This window comes from Odocoileus virginianus, chromosome 7 (assembly GCF_023699985.2).
Source record: "Odocoileus virginianus isolate 20LAN1187 ecotype Illinois chromosome 7, Ovbor_1.2, whole genome shotgun sequence".
Classification (NCBI taxonomy): Eukaryota; Metazoa; Chordata; class Mammalia; order Artiodactyla; family Cervidae; genus Odocoileus; species Odocoileus virginianus.
Window position 1 is genome coordinate 70806206 of NC_069680.1, and position 15238 is coordinate 70821443.

A 15238-nucleotide genomic window follows, 5' to 3' on the forward strand; every position below is an offset into this window, starting at 1 on the left:
TCTCTGGGACTTATTTATCTACTAGCTTCAAGTTTGTACCCTTAAACAGCATCTCTCCTATTCCTCCACCTTCTAGCCCCTGGGAACCATTTACCCTTTGCTTTTATGAGTTCACCTATTCTAGATTCATATGTAAGTGATATCATACAATATTTTAATGGTGACTTAAAAGTTTTGTTCAACTTGTATTACATTGTACTGCTATTCAATGTATGTATGTGTGTGTGTATATATATACACACACACATATATACACCCCACATATACTTTATACACACACACACACACACACACACACACACATACTTTTTTGTCCCCAAATTGTACCATCAAAGGAACCAATGCTTTATTAAACTCTAGGGTCTGTCCTGAAAGTCATCTGTCTAGTCTTAGCTCTGCAGTTTTTCAAGAATAGCATTGGGTTGACCAAAATGTTCATTTGGGTTTTTCAGTAACATCTTATAGAAAAACCAAAGCAGACGTTTTGGCCAACCTAGTATGAGCCATTCATTATGTAAGTAATTACCTTTCACCCTGAATCAATAGGGAAAATAGAAAGAAAATGAGGAGCACAAGAATGCTGCAGCCAGCAGCCTGTTTATCCTGTTCCCAACCACAGGGAAAGCACCTTCCCAGAGCACCTCTGTGAGGCTGGGGCAGCTGAGAAGTGGGTGGAGCTATCTGGACCACAGGCTACTGTTCGGAGCAGCACTCCCAGATGATGTTGTGAGCTGAGGCCAGGGAGCAGCCAGCTGCTCTGGGAGTAGAGAAAGCTTTTTCAGAGGAAATGCGAGGTGAACTGGGGCTCAAGAAAGGAATGCTTGTCAAGTGGACATGCTGCAAGGATAGGAAGTGAGTTGACAGATGATATCAAGAAGAGGTTGTGAGATCATGAGGAGTAAGGCCAGGTTTTTTATTTTCCTTGCTTCCTTGCCCTGGCACAGGGCCCAGCACATAGTGAGTCTTTCCTTTCTACTGGACATGTGAATGATTGAGGGAAAGCCTACATTTTCCAAGATGCGATCATTTTTGCATTTTCCCTAGCTTGGGGCTGTTCTCTCTCCCCAGATTGCTGGGGATACTGAGGAAGAAAACAGGAAGAAATAGATAAATGCAATCAATAGCAAAGAGTAAATAGATGGCAGTCTACAGTGGATCAATCTGTGGAGGCGTATTTGTGCCTTTTCATTCATCTCAGCTAAGAGAGACTTGAGTGGACCCAAGAAACCAAAAGTAAAAATGGTGAAAAGTAAAATAGTAAATAAGGTAGGATTATAAGGCTGTATATTGTCACCCTGCTTATTTAACTTATATGCAGAGTACATCATGAGAAACGCTGGGCTGGAAGAAGCACGAGCTGGAATCAAGATTGCCGGGAGAAATATCAATCATCTCAGATATGCAGATGACATCCCCCTTACGGCAGAAAGTGAAGAGGAACTAAAAAGCCTCTTGATAAAAGTGAAAAAGGAGAGTGAAAAGTTGACTTAAAACTCAACATTCAGAAAACTAAGATCATGGCATCTGGTCCCATCACCTCATGGGAAATAGATGGGGAAACAGTGGAAACAGTGTCAGACTTTATTTTTTTGGGCTCCAAAATCACTGCAGATGGTAATTGTAGCCATGAAATTAAAAGACGCTTGCTCCTTGGAAGAAAAGCTATGACCAACCTAGATAGCATATTAAAAAGCAGAGACATTACTTTGCCAACAAAGGTCTGTCTAGTCAAGGCTATAGTTTTTCCAGTGGTCATATATGGATGTGAGAGTTGGACTCTGAAGAAAGCTGAGCACTGAAGAATTGATGCTTTTGAACTGTGGTGTTGGAGAAGACTTTTAAGAGTCCCTTGGACTGCAAGGAGATCCAACCAGTCCATCCTAAAGGAGATCAGTCCTGGGTGTTCATTGGAAGGACTGATGCTGAAGCTGAAACTCCAATACTTTGGCCACCTCATGCGAAGAGTTGACTCATTGGAAAAGACCCTGATGCTTGGAGGGATTGGGGCAGGAGGAGAAGGGGACGACAGAGGATGAGATGGCTGGGTGGCATCACCGACTTGATGGACATGAGTTTGGGTGAACTCCGGGAGTTGGTGATGCACAGGAAGGCCTGGTGTGCTGCGATTATGGGGTCGCAAAGAGTCAGACGCAACTGGGCAACAACTGAACTGAACTGAACTGATAAGATCTCCATGACCTAGTGAGAGAGAGAGGGACACCCATGAGATAATTCCATTTATCATAGAATAGTGACTCTTTGCACCAGTTAGAGCAGAACTTAAGTTTCTGATTTCCAGGTCTGTGTGCTAGAGATAAGTTTGGAAAGAAGCTCTATGAAACTGGTTTCTGTGTGTTTGTTATTGTTGTTTGTTTGTTTTTTGGGCTAAGAGCAATAACTCTGCAAGACGCTATACAAAAAGTGTTTTGGAGGGGCCTGTAGGAAAATACGGAGAAGGCAGTGGCACCCCACTCCAGTAGTCTTACCTGGAAAATCCCATGGATAGAGGAGCCTGGTAGGCTGCAGTCCATGGGGTCATGAAGAGTCAGACACGACTGAGCGACTTCACTTTCACTTTTCACTTTCATGCATTGGAGAAGAAAATGGCAACCCACTCCAGTGTTCTTGCCTGGAGAATCCCAGGGACGGCGGAGCCTGGTGGGCTGCCGTCTATGGGGTCGCACAGGGTCAGACACGACTGAAGTGACTTAGCAGCAGCAACAGCAGTAGGCAAAGAAGTTTGAGAAACACTGAATGTAATATCCCTTGCCAGTAAGTTAAAAATACAAATATTAGCACACTTACAAGTTCTCAGAAATCCTGCAGTAAATAAAACTGTTTATTTAATCACCTTCCCAGATCTTTCTTTGGGGAATGCTGGTCTGCATCATCCAGAAGGGATTTCCTTAGTTGTTGAGGGTGCATGGTTGTCATGGTGGAAACCAACCTCAGTTGACATTTGGGGCAATCTTTTAGCCAGCAAGTTAAACATTCAACGGAGTGGCCTTGGCAGTTGGCTACCCACCTTTTCCTTGATGGGGACCTCAGTTCATTATATATTAAACTGAAGTTTATAACCCCTGACTTCTGTCCTGGATGTTACCTTTTGAAGAAATCTGCCCACACACTCTTCCAGAGGAGATATGAAAGCATTCATCAAGGCTCTTCTTGCCATGTCTTCTCAGAACCTTGACTCATTAAGACCCATTAATGTTGTAGAGTCAAATTTTTCCTCATCCTCTGCTTAGGTAGATTTTTTTTTTAAATGCACTCAAAGTGCATTTATTGATTGAATAATTAGTGTGGATTTAATTTGGTCAATGTGAAATCATTTATCAAGTTTTATTATCATTGATTTTTTGATAAATCTTATACAGTCCAACAGAGATCATTATGTGATGGCAGCCTAAGACAGTATTCACCATGTGACCTGCCACAACCATGGGCATTACTTTCCAGAGTCATTCTATTAGAGCATGTGACTGTGTACCTCTGTGCTTCCTCCAGTGTTCAACTCAACACTATCTTTAAATTGGTATCAGTTATTTTTTAAAGATTTTTAAAAATACATTTATTTTAACTGGAGAATAATTACAGTATTGTGATGGTTTTTCCCATACATCGGTATGAATTAGCCATTAGGTATACATGTGTCCCTTCCATCCTGAAGCCCTCTCCCCATTTCTCTCCTTACCTTATCCTTCCAGGTCTTCATAGAACATCGGCTTTGGGTGCCCTGCTTTATACATTAAACTCCCACTGGTTGTCTATTTTACATATGGTAATATATACGTTTCAGTGCTATTCTCTCAAATTTCAGTGCTATCCTCTCCACTGAGTCCAAAAGTCTGTTCTTTACATCTGTGTCTCCTTTGCTGTCCTGCATATAGGATTGTCGGTACCACCTTTCTAGATTCCATATATGTGTTAATGTGCTATACTTTATCTTTCTCATTCTGACTTACTTCACTCTATATAATAGGTTATAGGTTCACCCACCTCATTAGAACTGACTCAAACATGTTCCTTTTTATAGCTGAATAATATTCCATTGTGCATATTGTCCACAGCTTCCTTTTCCATTCATCTGCCAGTGGACATCTAGGTTGCTTCCTTGTCCTAGCTATTGTAAATAGTGCTGCAATGAACATTAGGGTACATGTGTCTTTTTTTAATTAGGTTTCCTCGGGATATATGCCCAGTATGGGGTTTCTGGGTTATGTGGTAGTTTTATTTCTAGTTTTTAAAGGAAGCTCCATACTTCTCTGCATAGTGGTTCTGTCAGTTTGCATTCGCACCAACAGTGTAAGAGGGTTCCCTTTTCTCCACAGTTTCTCCAGCTCATCAGTAGCTATGCAGTTAACGTGACTAATAAGGCTTAAAATAAAATATAACTGATACCAGTCAGCCACAGTCAGCAACTACTGATGAACTTTCTTCTTTGGACAAAAAGAGTAGCAATATAATAGCCAGTAGTTTCCATACTATTTACTATGTGCCAGACAGTGTTCTGAATGCTGTCAACAATTTAGCTCATGCAATTCTTAGGACAAATCTGTAGAAAGGTAAAATTGATACCTCATTTCATAGAAGAGAAACAGATGCAGATTTTAAATAACTTGCCCAGTTGGCTCAAACAGTAAGAATTGGAGCTTGGATTTGAACCCAAGCAGTCTTGCTCTCAAGTGCACTTTCCTAACAATTATATAGTATTACTTGTCTTCATTGAATTAATATAGACTTGACCCCAGAAGGGCCACACTACAATTTATTTGCCTGTCAAATGTTTAAAGAAATGAAAGATCATCTGTGGATTTGAAAAGTAGGGTGAATTCATGTAGGCAAATATTAACATTAGAACGTTTACTTGATAAATGCAAATAGTTGAGCAAAACCCATGAGTGATGGTGAGGGAAGCTAGGGTGCTTGTTTCGCATTTCACAAAGTAGAGCAGCCAACCTTGTGTTTGTCTCAAAAGGTGGTTTGTTTAACTTCTCAGAGGAATGGCAGTGAATGTAAATAAAATCAATAACAGTGACTGAATAATCTTAACAGGTGATGGATATCAGCTTTCCTCTCTATGCCTCAGCTTGTCTATTTTATTTCAAGATACCGCATGCATGATTTCTCACTTGGGCTCTGTGCTGTACTTCTGTGCTTTCGTAATATATGCATCAAACATTTTGAAAGTCTGCCCCAAGAGGCAAAGATCACTTAAATTATGCATTGCCTTGCAAGGTGATGACAGCTTAGACCTGTGTGTATGATTGTCTTTGAAGAATTCCATCCAGGATTGAAAAAAAAAATTAAGTAATTTAAAGAGAGTTCTTTGTGTTTGACAATTGAGAACAAAACTCTTTAGCCCTATGAAATATTACAGTGGGCAAGTAGGGTCCACCTTCTTTATTCAGTATCCAGCACAGCCTCTTCTAGTGTTTTCCCCACCAAACCTGGGAATGTCCCCAGACCTAAGATGTTTTGCAAAATCAGAATTGTTATCCTTGCCAATATTTTGTAATCCTATTTATGGTGCATCCAGCCATGATGGAAGTAATTATTAGTATTCAAAGCCTTGTTCTATAAACTTGTAATAGTGTGTTTCATTGTTTGTGGCATTAGCCTTGGGCTGTTAGGCATAATTCTGTTTACTGCTATAAAGTGAGGCTGTCCATCCAGAACATGACAGATAATAAATTTACTGCATCTGCTGAATCAGCTGGGTTTGTGCCATGAATACCACATATCCATTTGCAGAGCTCAGTGGGCTTCTGAGTGAACATCTATATAGGCTTTGACTTGTAGTGTTTAGAACACACTTTATTTAATTTTCCTCAGTTTAATTTATCCATTATGGTTCCTGTTATCTGTAACTTGTATTTGGCTTTATAGGTTGAGATTCCAATTTGTTTTCACCATGGTATAATATATGTGTGAGAACACTTTTTTTTACACTTTAGATCAGGAAATGCAAACAACTCTTTTATCTATCCATTGGAGACCAAGAGCACATTTTTCATAAAACAGGATCAAACCATTTTCATAGTCACCAGTTGCGTGTGTGTGTGATTTTTTTCCCCCTACTGTTGAAGTTCTAAACCCCTTATAATAAGCACATGTGGTAGTGTCTTGATTAAAGAATCAGATTTCTTTTATCTTTGGCTTTGCCATATCCATCATATATCTTTCAAGTCTCCCTATTATCAACTTTAACTGGCAAATGAGGCAGAGAAAACGTGGAGGATCTTATAGGCCAGGTTTGGAGAGAAGTCCATCCCTTCTGTCCAGAGTCTTTGGCCAGAGGGTTTCACACTAATGGAGTTCCTGGCTTAGGTTTATTCAAGCATAATTCTATTCTGTGAAAGAGGAGTATGAATCTTCTCAGACACTACCTCTACTGTGTGATATTTGAGAGCTTTTCAGAGCCTCAATTTTTCATATTTAAAATGAAGAATATGTAATTACCTCACAGATTATTATCATTAGATGGGATTATATAAATAAAAATAACATGTGAACTATAAAGTGGTACTCAGGTTTATAGTATTTTATGTTATAATAATTATTATTTTTAATGCTACTAGTGTAAAATAGATTTAAAAGTGCTAAGGAACTAGGCCATATGATAAGCATGGTTCAGTTCAGTTCATTTGCTCAGTCATGTCTGACTTTCTTCGACCTCATGGACACAGCACACAAGACCTCCCTGTCTATCACCAACTCCTGGAGTTTACTCAAATTCATGTCCATTGAGTGAGTGATGCCATCCAAACATCTCATTGTCTATTGTCCCCTTCTCCTCCCGCCTTCAATCTTTCCCCAGCATCAGAGTATTTTCAAATGAGGCAGTTCTTCACATCAGGTGGCCAGAGTATTGGAGTTTCAGTTTCAGCATCAGTCCTTCCTTCCAGTGAATATTCAGGACTGATTTCCTTTAGGATTGACTGGTTAGATCTTCTTGCAGTCCAAGAGACTCTCAAGAGTCTTCTCCAACACCACAGTTCAAAAGCATCCATTCCTTGTCACTCAGTTTTCTTTATAGTCAAACTCTCACATCTACATATGACCACTGGAAAAACCATAGCTTTAACTAGACAGATCTTTGTTGGCAAAGTAATGTCTCTGTTTTCTAATATGCTATCTAGGTTGGTCATAGCTTTTCTTCCAAGGAGCAAGCATCTTTTAACTTCATGGCTGCAGTCACCATCTGCAGTGGTTTTGGAGCCCAAGAAGATAAAGTCAGTCACTGTTTCCACTGTTTCCCCATCTATTTCCCATGAAGTGATGGCACCAGATGCCGTGATCTTAGTTTTCTGAATGTTGAGTTTTAAGTCAACTTTGTCACTCTCTTTCACTTTCATCAAGAGGCTCTTTAGTTCTTCTTCAATTTCTGCCAAAAGGGTGGTGTCTTCTGCATATCTGAAGATGTTGATATTTCTCCTGCCAATCTTGATTCCAGCTTGTGCTTCTTCCAGCCCAGCATTTCTCATGATGTACTCTGCATATAAATTAAATAAGCATGGTGACAATGTACAACCTTGACATACTCCTTTCCCAATTTGGAACCAGTCTGTTGTTTCATGTCCAGTTCTAAGTGTTGCTTCTTGACCTGCATACAGATTTCTCAGGAGGCAGGTCAGGTGGTCTGTTATTCCCATCTCTTTAATAATTTCCCACAGCTTGTTGTGATCCACACAAAGGCTTTGGCATAGTCAGTAAAGCAGAAGTAGATGTTTCTCTAGAACTCTCTTGCTTTTTCAATGATCCAACAAATGTTGGCAATTTGATCTCTGGGTCCTCTGCCTTTCTAAATCCAGTATGAATGTCTGGAAGTTTACAGTTCACGTACTGTTGAAGCACACTATGATAAGCACACTGTCTTTATTTTCAGATTTTTCTTTTTTCTTGAGAGCTTCTTTCATGAATGTGCAGAATATGCCAACATAGCTCACAGAGTCAAATATTACAGAAAGAAACCAGAGTGTAGGGAAACCTATACAGTTGGTTACCATATCTCCAAATCCATTTTCATCCCTTCCTAGAATAGTCTTCTATAATCATTGCATTAATTCAATGGTAAAAATTACAAACCAAAACAGAAAAACCCTAAATTAAGCATTGCACAAAATTGCCTTAAAATAATAATAGCTCCATGTGAAGTGAAGCCAATGTGTAAGATATAAATGGTACCTGGCTTCTGTACTGTGAGAATGCATGTAGGTCAAAAAGCAGGAGGCTTGGAGATCAGAGAAACCTAATTTGGACTTGGCTCTGCATTAACCACTTGCAGGAATCTCAGTAAGTTCACTGTCTGGTCCCCTGTTTTCTTATTTATTTAACAAAGAGAAGGTTTAAAGTTCAACTGCTTTTGGTGGGAATTGAATTTGGTGATTCTAAGATATGAGCTGCAGGGGAGGGTCACTGTGGGGATTTCTCTGTTCTGGCCATTGTCATAGGCATACTCAGCACAGAAATGTTATAGACCTATAAAGTCACACAGCTGATTAGGAATAAAACTGGGACTGGAACCCAGGACTATCTGAATCCAAAGCTCATTCCCATAGTCACTACATTTTATCACCTTTCTGGGCTTGACGCTATGCCTGGCCCATGGTAGCTGCTCAGTAGATCACAGTGATTACTGTTATCTTCATGTTTATGCCTGAGTCAGTTGCTAGGTGATAGTAGGTTTCTGTTCCCATGATCCAGGTATTATTAGGCATGGGCATATCCACAGTGCTAGTGGAGTCTTGACATCTCCACACCCTCTGAGATCATGGCTCTCCTGGCACCCTCTCTTCAGTGATGCCAACTCTTAATGGAGGGAGATCAAGGAAATCTCATTTTATAGATATACAGATGGACAGGTACATACTTCTATATTTGAAGTGGATAAGCAACAGTGGACCTACTATATAGCACATGGAGCTCTGCTCAATATTTTGTAGCAGCCTGGATGGGAAGGGAGTTTGGGGGAGAATGGATACATGTATATTTATGGCTGAGTCCCTTTGCTGTCCACCTGAAACCATCACAACATTGTTAATTGTCCACACTTCAATACAATGTAAGAAGTTTAATAAGAAGAAAAGAAGTTATGTGCCACATCTTTCATCTATAATATCTATTTTCATGTACTTGTAATAGTTTTGTTTTTCTGACTATGAAGTTTGAATAATAAGCTATCTCCTTTTGTAAAATTGCTTATGAGGAACAATAGAACAGACAAGACCATTTTGGAAATGAAGAATGGAGGGTAGTACCTGCTATACACATATTCAAAAAGATAAAAAAAGAAAATCATACCACGATAATTTTAAAAATAGATCAAGGAGATAGAATATAAAGCCTCAAGTGTACAATATATTGTCTTATTAAGGTGGTTTTTCCAATCAATGAAGAAAGGATCAATCATTTGGTATATGCTGCATGGCCATTCAGATGGGAAAAAAAATATATTAGTTCTTTTTTTTTCATCTCACACCATTTAGCAGACACAATTTCGGATGGAGTAAGCATTTAAGTGAATAACATGAAACTACAGAGGAAGCAGAAGACACAGGTAAGTATCTCTTTGACCTCAGGGAAGGAAAATGGTATTCTACACAAAAAAGCAATGAAAGGAACTATAAAGACAGATGGTATATTTGGGTATTTCAATATTAAAAGAAATCTATATGTCAAGAAGCATATTAAAGCTTGAAAGGCAAACACAAAACTAGGGAAAACATTTGCAACATACCCTTTATCTAATTTTCACAATATTCCTGTGAGGTACATAATGTTATCTTCATTTATACATGAGAGAATTAAGACCTAGACACTTTAAGTAATTTAGTAACTTACACAAGATTCCATATGTACCCTTAAAACTGAACTATGACAGCTCTTCACATCACACTTTGCTGCCCAGCTAAGAAGATAACCAGGAGACATAGTGGTAAGAAACATGCCTAATAGAGGAGTCAGAGACTTTTTAAAGGAGTGGAACAGGAATCAGACAGGTGAAGAAATAATTACGATCAATTGTGATTTGTTTTAATAGATGCACAGAAGCTTTGTATAAGGAATGATCACTTCACTTGGGGGTGATTTCAAACAGATCCTTATACTATCTCGATTTTTGAAAAATAAATAGATTCCAGGTACCGTGATGGTCCAAGGTATTCTAGGGAGAAGAAATGATATATTCCACAGCACAGACTTTGCTGAAGCAGCTGGCTATGGTGAAGGGGAAGAGTAGGATGTCTGCAAAGATATAGATGCTGGGGGGAACCTCCACTCCAGAGGAAGACATCATCAGCACCTAGGGGTGACCAGAGAAAGACCAAGTGCCCAGCCAGGAGGAGCCTCAGGCAATCAGGTTTACCAAAGCATTTCTAATGGTGTGAAATGGCAACCCACTCCAGTACTCTTGCCTGGAAAATCCTATGGAGGGAGGAGCCTGGTAGGCTATAATCCATGGGGTTGCAAAGAGTCAGATACGACTGAGCGACTTCACTTTCACTAATTTTTAAAGTTTTTATAATTTTGTTTTTTCATACTAAAAATCGAACTTTCTTTTACTCTAGTTAGGAAAGATTCAAGCAAAAATTCCGAGATGATATTGTCTGAAATTAAATGGGAAAGAAAAACCCAAAACACAATATCCATTTTTTGGAGCTATTTTCTTAATTGAGGTAAAAATGAGAGCTTACCAATATGAACACTCAGCATTTTCAGCAGCATATCTCCAACATGAGAAAACGGAAGGCCCTTAGCCTCCCGAGTTGAGTGTCCGTTTGCCCTAAGTATCTCATAGATTGCTTGTCTAGTCTGCTTGTCTCATGGTAGCCAAAGCACCATTGCCCGTAGCCGTGTCTAGGACTGCTCCTGAAATGGTCCCTTGGCCATACTCCTATACTGTACTCTGAGGTTGCTGAGGCCACTGAAGAATCACCATCTCTTGCTTTTCTCCTGCTGTGATCATGTCACCTGTGTACCACCCTGAGCCACGTCTGCCGTTTCTCTGTTCAGTTTCTCTGGCATGAATGTGAGACTTGACCATGCATCTCTGTGGGCTGTGGATCCTGCCACAACAGGCTGAAGGCTCCTCTGCAGGGTTGCATTGGTCTCTAGTTGGTGTTGCTGCTACTACTACTGCTATAATTATTGTGGTTGTTATCAGAATCACCAGACTAACAGGATTCGGTTGTAAGCAAGTACAAGGGCATGTATGCGTTTACTGCAGACATCCATTAAACACCTACAGTGTATCGAGCATCATTTCAACGGGGATACAATAGTGAGCAAAGCTGACCCAGGCCCTGTCCTCATCCAGAAGTTTATGGTCTAGAAGTCTATCTTCTCTCTCACCTTCAATGCAACTTCCCTCTCTTTGTGTTGAATTCTTTCTCAAGATCTCTGCAGCACCATTGACATTTAGAACCTGCTCCCTGTTTAGGTACCCTGCAGCAGCACCTCCTTGATCCTAGGTGAAGGGAATAACACCTCCCTCAAAATAGCAAACGCTCCTGACAGTCATGATTTTCTGGGAATGTCATTTTGCCTGGGGCCTGGACCATAGCATACATCCATAAAAGTTCCTCTTAGTCCCAACCAGATCCAAGGGGGAACAACTTTGTTTTCATTGGCTCACTTTTATGGTTTTCAGGAGTGTGATACTTAGGGAAGAGACAAGAGATAATTTTAGAAAGAGTGAGAGGAGTTGACAAATGACAAGGTCATTGTTTCCTTTTTCTCAATGGAATCTCACCCTTGTTTCTCCCCAACAGGGGTAGAGGACATCTTTCACCCTTTTTGATATCCCCACATTCTAACTTGTATAAGCCCTCTCCTACAACTGTCTTTTTCTTTGTCCCTCTTGTTAATGTTCTCATCTGTAAAATAGGAACGATGGAAATATTGACTATAAAGTGTAACTTATAGACTGGATTTGGTACATTGGATTACGGAAGCCTATACACAAACTGGTCAAGGGTGCCAGCTTTCAAGATTAGGACTGACTCCATCCTTTGCTCTGAGTGACGTTAGGCAAATCAGTCTCTCTGTGGCTTGTTTCTGTAAAGTAAGGAAAATAATACCCACTCTAAAAGTTGTAATAATGACTTACACATCATGTTTGTGAAATACATGCGTTCTCTGCCGTCTTACACATAGTATGTAGTGACCATGTACAGGCTAGCTGCTGATTATTCAGGGATTATTACATCTTTTCTCCCCTTTGCCTCAGTGGTCCTGCTCACTGGCTCTGCTTTCTCTCCTGTGCAGGGGAAGACTGAACCTAAGATGACACAAAATTAAGAAGCAGGGTGTATTTCCTGGATCTGTATGTTGCAGGATCACGGCACAGTGGGGGATCTGTTGGGGAGCAGGCAGGGTCTCTGGCTGGGCAAGCGGTTTCACAGGAGCAACGAGCCTCCACCGTGGTGGTCACGGGGGCACTCTGCAGTCTGCCACCCTGGTAGAGTTGTGCCATGGGAAGCGCAGGTGTGGAGCACCAGTGCCCCTTCCCAGGAAGGGTGCACTGTCTTCCCATATACGCATCCCTCAAGCAGTCCTCATCTGTGCTGGATAAGAGATGTTCCTCTCTTCATTTGTCATACAGATTGCCTGCTGTACATCTCTGCTCTTTCTCACATTGGATGTTGCCAAGTTATGCTTTTGTGTGTGTACTTGAATTGCTGGCTTACACCATTTTCCGCCACCTCTAAAGAAACATTTTCCCAGTCTCTGACTGTAAGTTCCTCCCTCCTCGGTGCTCCCTTAGGTCCATATTTTCATCATGGTGTTTGTCGTACCCACTAACACTGACTGTGGATTGAACCCTGCGGAATGTAGGTCCCACAGATTGAGCTATATGAAATTGCTGATAATTTGACCGTTTCATCATTTCACATGATTCAGACCTGTATTTTATCTATCTACTCTATAAACCAGTAGTTACATGAGACAGAGCAGGGAGAACTTTTTACTCTGTTTTGGCAATGCCAGGTACAGTGCCTGGTGCAGTGCTGATACTTGACTAGTATTATATGAAAGTGCTTAATAGACTGACTATGAAGCTCTATTCAAATGTAAGAGATTTCTGCAGTAAAACCACCAGTTGTATCAGATATTAGCATTAAAATATGACCTACCTTTAGAGGCTGAGTTGGAGATGAAGTGGAAGCCAACATGAGACTTTACATCATCTAAGTTGAAATATTTTCCTGAGCCCATAGTAGTAATTCAGCCACAGTCCTGAGGGATGAGCAGATAACACTTTAGAGAGTAGCTTTGCCTTCTTTTACCCTTGCAATTCTACCTTTATTAGTTTTCTATACTTGTGCTCCAAAATTTAAAAAAAAAAAGTTTCTGCTGTTTACAAGAAATTATAAATTTGCCTTAATAGATGTTGTAGCGCCACTAAAGGATCTCAGACAGGGGAATGTCCTGTTGGGACTTGTAGTTTATGGGGAGTACCCTAGCAGCATCATGAGTGGTGAAATGGAGAGGTCAAGGCTGGAAGCTGGGAGACCAAAGAGGAGATGATGCCAGGGATGATGAGTCACAGAGGAAGCAGCTGAGAAGAGGAGATGGACTGGAAATACCAAATGGATATTTCATCTCATGGGTGGAGGGGTGGTGAGTAAAACAGGTGGGCTGTACTGATCCCCAAGTTGCGGATGGTTAGGGGACCAAATGGTACAGGCACTTTAGGAAGGGCAGTTTTGGGGAGAAAGATGATGAATTTTATTTTGAGCATATTGAGTGGGAAATATTTTATATAAGTTTGGAGTTGATCTTGCAAGATAGATAGGCTGGTCACTGTCTTTGTTTTTTATTTCCTTATTGATTGATATGGAAATTATCACTCAGGAAAGTTGCCTGAATGGCCAGAATGGGGGAAAACAAATCAGGAAGATGTTGGGCTGCATCTTGAAGGTAGGACCACTACATTCTTTCATCTTTTCTTTGGCTGTCCACCTACTAGAAGGCACTGCTGGATTTTCGGCTTCCCAGCCATACTTGGCCTCCTGGATTGAATGCTCTCAGAAAATGACTACTGAGCACTCCTTTTAGGATTTTAATTAATCTTTAACTGGCTTGCCCTCTGAGCACTTTTTGCTCCTGCTTTGAAATTTTAGACAGATGGCAGGCAGTTATTTCCTCAGCCTTGTCATCTATTCACATGGCAGCTGAAATGCCAAGCACAGACTTGAAGAGGGATGGGATCATAATTCATTATAATTAGTCTTCTTTGATCACTTGTCCTTTGTCCTAAGTACAGGAGCAACATTTAATTGTAGCTGAAGTATTTGTCAAGAACAGCATCCAGACTGTTCTCCCTCTTCCCACAAATGCCAAAGGACACTACTGAAAGGGGAAACTCACATTCCCAATTCTCTTTTGAAATGGCTACTGAGTAGGAGTGGAAACCCTGGGTTTAGAGACAAGGACCTGTGTGGGGGCCTTTCCTTGGGCATGTCAGGTAGTATTGTTAATTAAGCAGCACTGTGAGGACTTAGAAAGATAAGGAACTACATAAAATGAGGGCCTGCTGTGTGTTTTATAGAATATCCCAACGCTGACTAGCTGGAAAACATCATTAAGTTACCTCCTGGCAAAGCCAGGAGGCAGAACTCCTCATCTGCCTGAATCAGAGCCCATGCCTTTGTACAGTTAGTTCAGCAGCAGCCGCTCAGGGTAGATTGACTTGGCAAACCAATTTAGATAGTAAAAAAAAATAAATAAGATATCATCATATACTGGGTGAATCTTGTAAAGAGTTGCCCTGAGCGGTGACATTATGAGGAGCCATTGCTGGGTAAAACTTATTACAAATTAATTCCCAGTCCTGATAAAAAAAAATTATCAATAAATAATATCTGATATCTGTAGTGTGATATAGACTTTAATAGTTAAAATAATTATATGACTTTACTGTCCATCTTTGTTCTCACTCACCTGAGTTTTGTGAATGAGCTGAGGAAAGGGGTATTAGAACCATTTTACAGATAAGAAAATTGAGACTTAAAGGGTGTTATTACCATCAAGGGTCTGGTAGCTTTTAAATCGTCAGATTTTAGACACATAGATTTCGTTGTCCTTCGAAAATAAGATCTAAACAGCAACAAATATATATGAGGTATTCGTTTCAGGAACATTTTTCTTAGAGTTGACATTCAACTCCAAGTCACACGGTTAGAGTTGCTTCTTCTCACTTTTCAATTTTTGACACTAAGTCATAATTATAGAG

The 15238-nt window shown here is 40.3% G+C and overlaps 1 protein-coding gene and 1 long non-coding RNA gene across 10 annotated transcripts in view; both read left to right on the forward strand.

Annotated features, from left to right (window-relative positions):
• NRG3 (neuregulin 3) overlaps window positions 1-15238 on the forward strand; it is a 1166188-nt gene that overhangs the window by 593164 nt on the left and 557786 nt on the right. The gene's annotated exons all lie outside the window — the stretch shown is intronic.
• LOC110124704 (uncharacterized) lies at window positions 8726-12655 on the forward strand. Its single transcript, XR_002309856.2, has 3 exons — window positions 8726-8864; window positions 9489-9559; window positions 12268-12655. It is a non-coding gene; the product is annotated as an uncharacterized lncRNA (long non-coding RNA).